This window comes from Paralichthys olivaceus, chromosome 5 (genome assembly GCF_024713975.1).
Source record: "Paralichthys olivaceus isolate ysfri-2021 chromosome 5, ASM2471397v2, whole genome shotgun sequence".
NCBI classification, from domain to species: Eukaryota; Metazoa; Chordata; class Actinopteri; order Pleuronectiformes; family Paralichthyidae; genus Paralichthys; species Paralichthys olivaceus.
The window spans coordinates 1536501-1542500 of NC_091097.1; the positions used below are offsets into that span (position 1 = coordinate 1536501).

A 6000-nucleotide genomic window follows, 5' to 3' on the forward strand; every position below is an offset into this window, starting at 1 on the left:
CACAAACACACTGTGATCATTATGTGAGTATAGTGGCAGGGTAATTTTCTGCTGCGTAATTGATCTGCACAATAATCAGAGATACACACCTGCTACACACACACACACACACACACACACTGCAGCCTGGTTTATGAGCTAAATTAAGAGTCAGATCTGAGCGTCTCTGCAGAATTGGACGCTCTGATTGTTCCGGGACCGCTGATGTCACTGTCACGTGTAATCTCTGTTGCGTCTATGTGTGTGTGTGTGTGTGTGTGTGTGTGTTTGTTGTGTGTGTGTGTGTGCGTGCGTGTAGGTTATTACATTTTCCCAATTGAGTGTTGCCCTGAACAGCAATTATCTAACTCTAATGCTCTGTCAGGCTTTGGATTTCCGCTCATGTTGAAGTGTTGTTCATGGAGCTGCAGAGCGACACTCAACATTTAAATAGAAGTCGTATTTTTTGTTTAACTCTTAGTTTCCACACAGAAACCAGTGAGAGCGAACCAGCTCATCCACGTGTGTCGTAGCCTCCGAAGTCTCAAAATTCAGCTCGACGGGCGAGCGACTGTCAGGTCGGTGCTGTTAGAGCTCGTGTTAGCCCGGCGCTCGTCGAACCACAGTTCAGAGAGAGCAGAAATACTTTAAGAGTAGAAATACTCCTTCACAAGTACTGGAAAAACTAAATAAACATGATAGATCGAGCAAACATAGTTCTTCCAGTAAAAAAACTTCACTTCTGGATGGTGGGAGGAAGTAGAGAAGCATCCTGCATCTTTATTTACGATGAACGGTCAATTCCATTTGTGCTCAGTCTGCATTGTCGGTTTATTGTGTGCATCGTGTTTGTGCATGTGTGTGTGTGTGTGAGTGGGGAAGGGGTTAACTTAGCGCTGGCTGTTTTCCAGAGCCTGAAAGTGGGAGATAACAGAGCGCTGCTCGGAAAAGGGAGTAAGAGGATGACAGAGAGAGAGAGGCACCGAAGAAGTAACGAGGAGAGAAAAAGGAAATTGCAGTTTACAGGCCAACATGGGACTGTGTGAGAAGATGATGGAGAGAGAGAGAGAGAGAAACAAGAGAGGAATGTGAAAGAGAGCGAGAAGAGGAGGAGGAGGAGGAGGAGGAGGAGGAAAGAGGGCTGGGCAGATGAGAGCAGTGGAGGATGGGGAGAGGAGAACCCTCGATAGAAGATGGGGGGAGGAGACGTGTTGGCGCGGAGGCAGGTGTTCGTCATGAATCATGCCCGGGACAGCTGCCCGCTGCAGGGGAAGGAGCTCACTGAGAGTCCCAGGCTTCTGAAGGCCTCCTGGAAGATGGTGGCATGTGTGTGAGGTCAGCAGGGAGAAGAGGGACGGACAGACGGATGGAGGTCAAAGTGAAACTGGGACACAACAGTCCTCTTCCTCTCATCTCCTCTGCTCTTATCTCCTCTCCTCCTCTCATCTCCTCTTCTCTTCCTCTCCTCTTATCTCATTCCTGTATCCCCTCCTTCTCTCCTCCCATCTCGTTTCTCAGCGTCCCTTTTGTCTCCTCTCCTCTCCTCTCCTAGTAACGGGGCAGATTCAATGCATCACACACACACACATCTTTATTAATATCCGAGGCTAACAAGCTTTACGTGAAAGGTTGTACACGTTTTTTTTTTTTTTTTTTTTAAATCTCACTCCATCTCTATTTTTGTCTTTCCATCTCACTCACTTTCTCCATTTCACCTCCCCCTCTCCTCGCCCTCTCCTCCTCTCACAGTCTAAATGTAGTGAACAATCAACGATACTCCACAACAGTGCGAGCCCACGCTGTTCGGTAATAAGAGAGAAGAGGGGATGGAAGGAGGAGAAGGGATATTGACAGTACGGCACAGGGAGGTTCTAGATGTGAGAGGAGGAGAACCAGCAGGAGGAGGTGGAGTTGTCTTTGTTTGTTGTTGTGTTTCCAGACGGCAGCTCTGAGTCTGTTTTCTCATCCAGCGCTGGTTTATTCTCGGCCTCCATCGCTGCCACATTTGTGCTGAATTTGTCACCTCCTCCCCCCCCCCGTCTCACTTTTACTCCTCTCCTCTCAGCCTCCAGCGTATTTTCCCCCACCTCCTTCTCCTCCCAATTTACTCCTCCGTCTGTTTGCTTTGTAACTTCCAGCAAACCGGGGACATGAGTGAATAAAGGGAGCATTAGCATTTAGCTCAAAGTACCACGGTGCTCGACTGTAGTGTGTTTCCATTGTCATGAGTGTGTCTGTGTGTGTAGCAGTCTTTTGTTTACTACACAGCCTCATGTGTGTGTGTGTGTGTGTGTGTGTGTGTGTGTGTGTCTGTCCCACATTTACACATATATCGTGTCTCAGTGAATGAAAACCCTCTCAGAGCCTGAACTCTGTAACGAGTGTGTCACGTTTCATCCTCTCCCCAGTTTACATCCATCGAATGGGAGGAAGGAACATAAAGTAATATATTGAAGCATCATTTGGAAGCAGTGCAGTTTGTTCTGAACCTGTCGGGAACGTTTTTCATCAAATTAAACTGAGTCACATTGCTCTTCATGTGTGCGGCTCCGGTTCGAGTGATTTACCGAAAAAGCTGCAGTTTAATTCGTTGCATCCAGGCAATCTTCAGAGCCGACTTTCAAAATAAAAGCGACCACAGTGCAGTTGTTAGTTCCACGTTGGTTTTGTTTGTAGTTTTATTACAGCGTGTTGATATGTTTACACGCTGCAACACACACACACACACACACAAACACACACACACACACTCAGTCATTACAAGCTATGCAATTAAATGCAGTTCTCATAGACACATTTTAAAAGCACAATTAAAGTAGTGTTGAATGAACATTAATGTAATTGAGACAAGATTAAGTTTTAAACTCTGCTGCGAGGAATCGTTCTCACGACCACTTGACCTTTCACCTCGCCTCAGGTGTGAGTGTCTCCTGGACCAACACTTGGACTCCGCTGTAGTTTTATAGAAAGTTGGACGTTGCCGCAGGAAAAAGTAAAACATGTGATCTCTGTTTATCTGTCTGTGTTGTTTAACATCACGTAAGAGCAGCAGCACCACAGAGTCGCTGCCTTCAGCTTCTGCCGCAATGATCAGAGCAGAGTGCACAACACTTACGGCAATACCCCGACACACACACACACACACACACACACACACACACACACTTAGACAAACATATAGATACACGTTCCCCCCGAATCCATTGTGTGAAAGGTCGGTGACCTCGCTGATCTGTGCAGCGAAGGGCCAGAGGTTGTGAGAAGCAGATGCACGCAGAGTTCAGCAACAACAATCACAGCCACGTGTAACAGAAGCTTTTTGTTTCGATAGAAGAAGATCAGAGAGAGGCCGCGGACTGGAGCGTTCAAACCGACCAATCACAAGAGAGCGACTGTCGGTCGGTCGGTGTTGTGCAACTCCACCTACTTGTTGACCCTGACGGTCTGTGGCCCGGTAGCGGACAGGGCCTGGATCCAGGTCCACAGCTGCCTGCGTCCGTCGCAGACGTCTTCACTGAGCAGACAGGGCGACTTGATGTGGTGGAATAATTTGACCCCAGAGAGCAGCTGGACGTCGAGGAGCGCTCTCTCTCTCTCTCTCTTTCTCCGCAGCTACTGACGACCAAAATATCCCCACAGAGAAGTTTCCAACTGATGATTTTAAACTTCAGACCTATTGTATCTGGAAAAATATGATCCATAATGTCCCATGTTGGTCGTTCGATAAACAAACAAGTGATGGATCCCTCACTTCACTTGGGCTCAGGATGATTCAGACAATATATCAGGTTTCTGAGAACAGGGGAGCTGACGTAGCAGAAAATCGTTCTTTTCTCATCCCCGTGAATGAATTACTGAGCAACGCAGCTTCAGCGATTCTGCTCCGGATGGTTTAGAACAAACTGACCCAGATTTACTGTCAATTATTTCAAACATGGTCCAGGATCCTGTGCTGTCTTCTGCATAAATCCCATTTTTAGAAAACACGGATCTCTGTGGTAGAATAGATGGTGACACGCTGGTGCAGTGGTTATCACGGCAAGACGGTTTGAATCCCAGTTTGGTCTTTGTGTGTGGAGTTTGCATGTTCTCCTTGTGTCTGCGTGGGCTCTCTCCCGTTTCCTCTCCCAGTCTGAAGACATGCAGATTTAGGTTAGTCTAAATCGACCTTATTTCTTTATAAGGTAATTTCTTTTGTTCTTGACCGAGACAGAACCAGCGGGGGCCTCATCAGAGGATTTCAGGCCACGGTCTGATGAGGAGCTCGGTGCCAAACCATGCAGGACCGTAAGAGTCAAGAGTTAGTGATTAGAATCTGCTAATTGAAGATCAGAAGAAAAAAAAACAGGTCTGAGGAGACGGAGACATTATTCAAGAAGCTGAGACTCAAGCAGAACCTCTGTGAGTGAAACCAAAGTTATTTTATTTATGTACAAAAGGTTTTTCTACACAAACCACCGCAGTGAAAGATGAATATAAAGTACAAACTGTACTTACTGTTAATTTCTCTGTTCCAGCTCCAAGATATTTTAAAAACCGCTCATCAAATATAATGATATACATATATGATATAATATAATATGAGATTTTCTTTGCACAATCATCTTCCTCGTAACGTCGCGGGATAACGTGTCCATTCGTTCCTGTGTCCTTGGACTCGACTGTGAAGTTAATCAGAAACGTCGCTTGTCAGTTTTCAGCTGAGGATGTTGCATCATCGGGGGATTACCACAACATTTAATCACGCAAACCATCTACACACACTCAACATGTGTGTTCGCAGGATAAACACGGCGGAGACGCATGGAAGAAATCAGCATGTGTGTGTTTCAGCATGTGTGTGTTTGCCGTCAGGGAGATAACCTTGATAACTGGTGTGAAAGCCGTTGCTAGGTAACTGTCAGTGTATCTTAGTGTGGCAGTTGAAACGCTGCCGGCACAAGGTCTCATGAGCAAAGATAATCAATTCATACAAAACATATTTCATCTCCTCTGCAGCAGGGTCCACCTGAAAGAGTCCGTCCTCCCTCCTCCTCCTCCTCCTCCTGCTGCTGCTGCTGCTGCTGCTGCTGGCGGAGCTGCACCTCCACCCTCCCTCCTCGGTGGAGAAGTTTTTTAATGAGACTTCTGTCGGAGGAGAAGTAGTTTGAGGTGGAAAAATGATAAAGGAGAACGTCAGTCACGGACACACGGAGCCCGAGGCCCTTGTAGTGTGTAGCTAATTATGTGCTTGATGCTCAGGTCTGATGATAGCGAGTGGAAAACACGTCTGTGGTTTCTGCTCTGCTGTGGACCATCACCATGAGCCTTTTGGTGATTTCTGGAGTTTAATTAATTTTTGTTGCTCCACCCCTCACCTGAACGCTCCTGAGCTGCTTGTGCTGTTGTCTCAGTGGAGAGTCTGCTGCTGCCGAGTTTATTATTTGTGCCATTCCGTGTCTCGGAGAAGAAATGAGCTTCTCCGATTGCTGGTGGTAAAGTTTCAGAGTGGCCGTCCTGTTGGTTCACGTTGGCTCGATGATAGGAGTTCAGCTCCTCGTCCTGCTCCTGCAGGAGTTCAATCAAGGAGCGCTGCTGTATCCATGGAGACAGGCTCCCCTGGTTAGAGTGTGTGTGTGTGAGTGTGTGTGTGAGTGGTCAGTGCTGGGGTTGGAGCAGCATGTGTGTAGAAATAGCAGCTTGTGATGGAAACAGACCCACTGTCCTGGTGAAAGTCTCTGAATTCAGAAAACGGAAAAACAAGAAGTGGACGGGTTCAGTGTGAAGGAGTTCAAGTGGGAAGATGGAGGTGGGTGTAGCATCAGCCGATCTTTGTTCCCTGAGCTCTGGTTGGTGACCAAAGGAACGAGGTCAGGAATACAAGCGACAATATAAGTTTTCTCCGTCGGGTGTCGGAGAAGAACCGCTGCTCCTTCATGTCGAGACGATTGGATAGTTCTGTCACTTGTACTTTTATTCTGACAGGACAGAGTGGTCGAAGGAGGACGAGTCCTTCATCTGCCATTTGCACAAATCTGAAAA

The 6000-nt window shown here is 47.0% G+C and overlaps 1 protein-coding gene across 11 annotated transcripts in view; it reads left to right on the forward strand.

The window, feature by feature from the left end:
- Positions 1–6000, forward strand: part of caskin1 (CASK interacting protein 1) — a 60546-nt gene that overhangs the window by 14736 nt on the left and 39810 nt on the right. Inside the window, exon 1 of one of the 11 annotated variants that reach the window (XM_069525018.1) lies at positions 4203–4380. The exons of the other annotated variants lie outside the window; for them this stretch is intronic. The gene's annotated coding sequence lies outside the window, so the exon portion shown is untranslated. Of the gene's footprint in view, positions 1–4202; positions 4381–6000 lie in introns of those variants that run through there. 11 annotated transcript variants of the gene reach the window in all.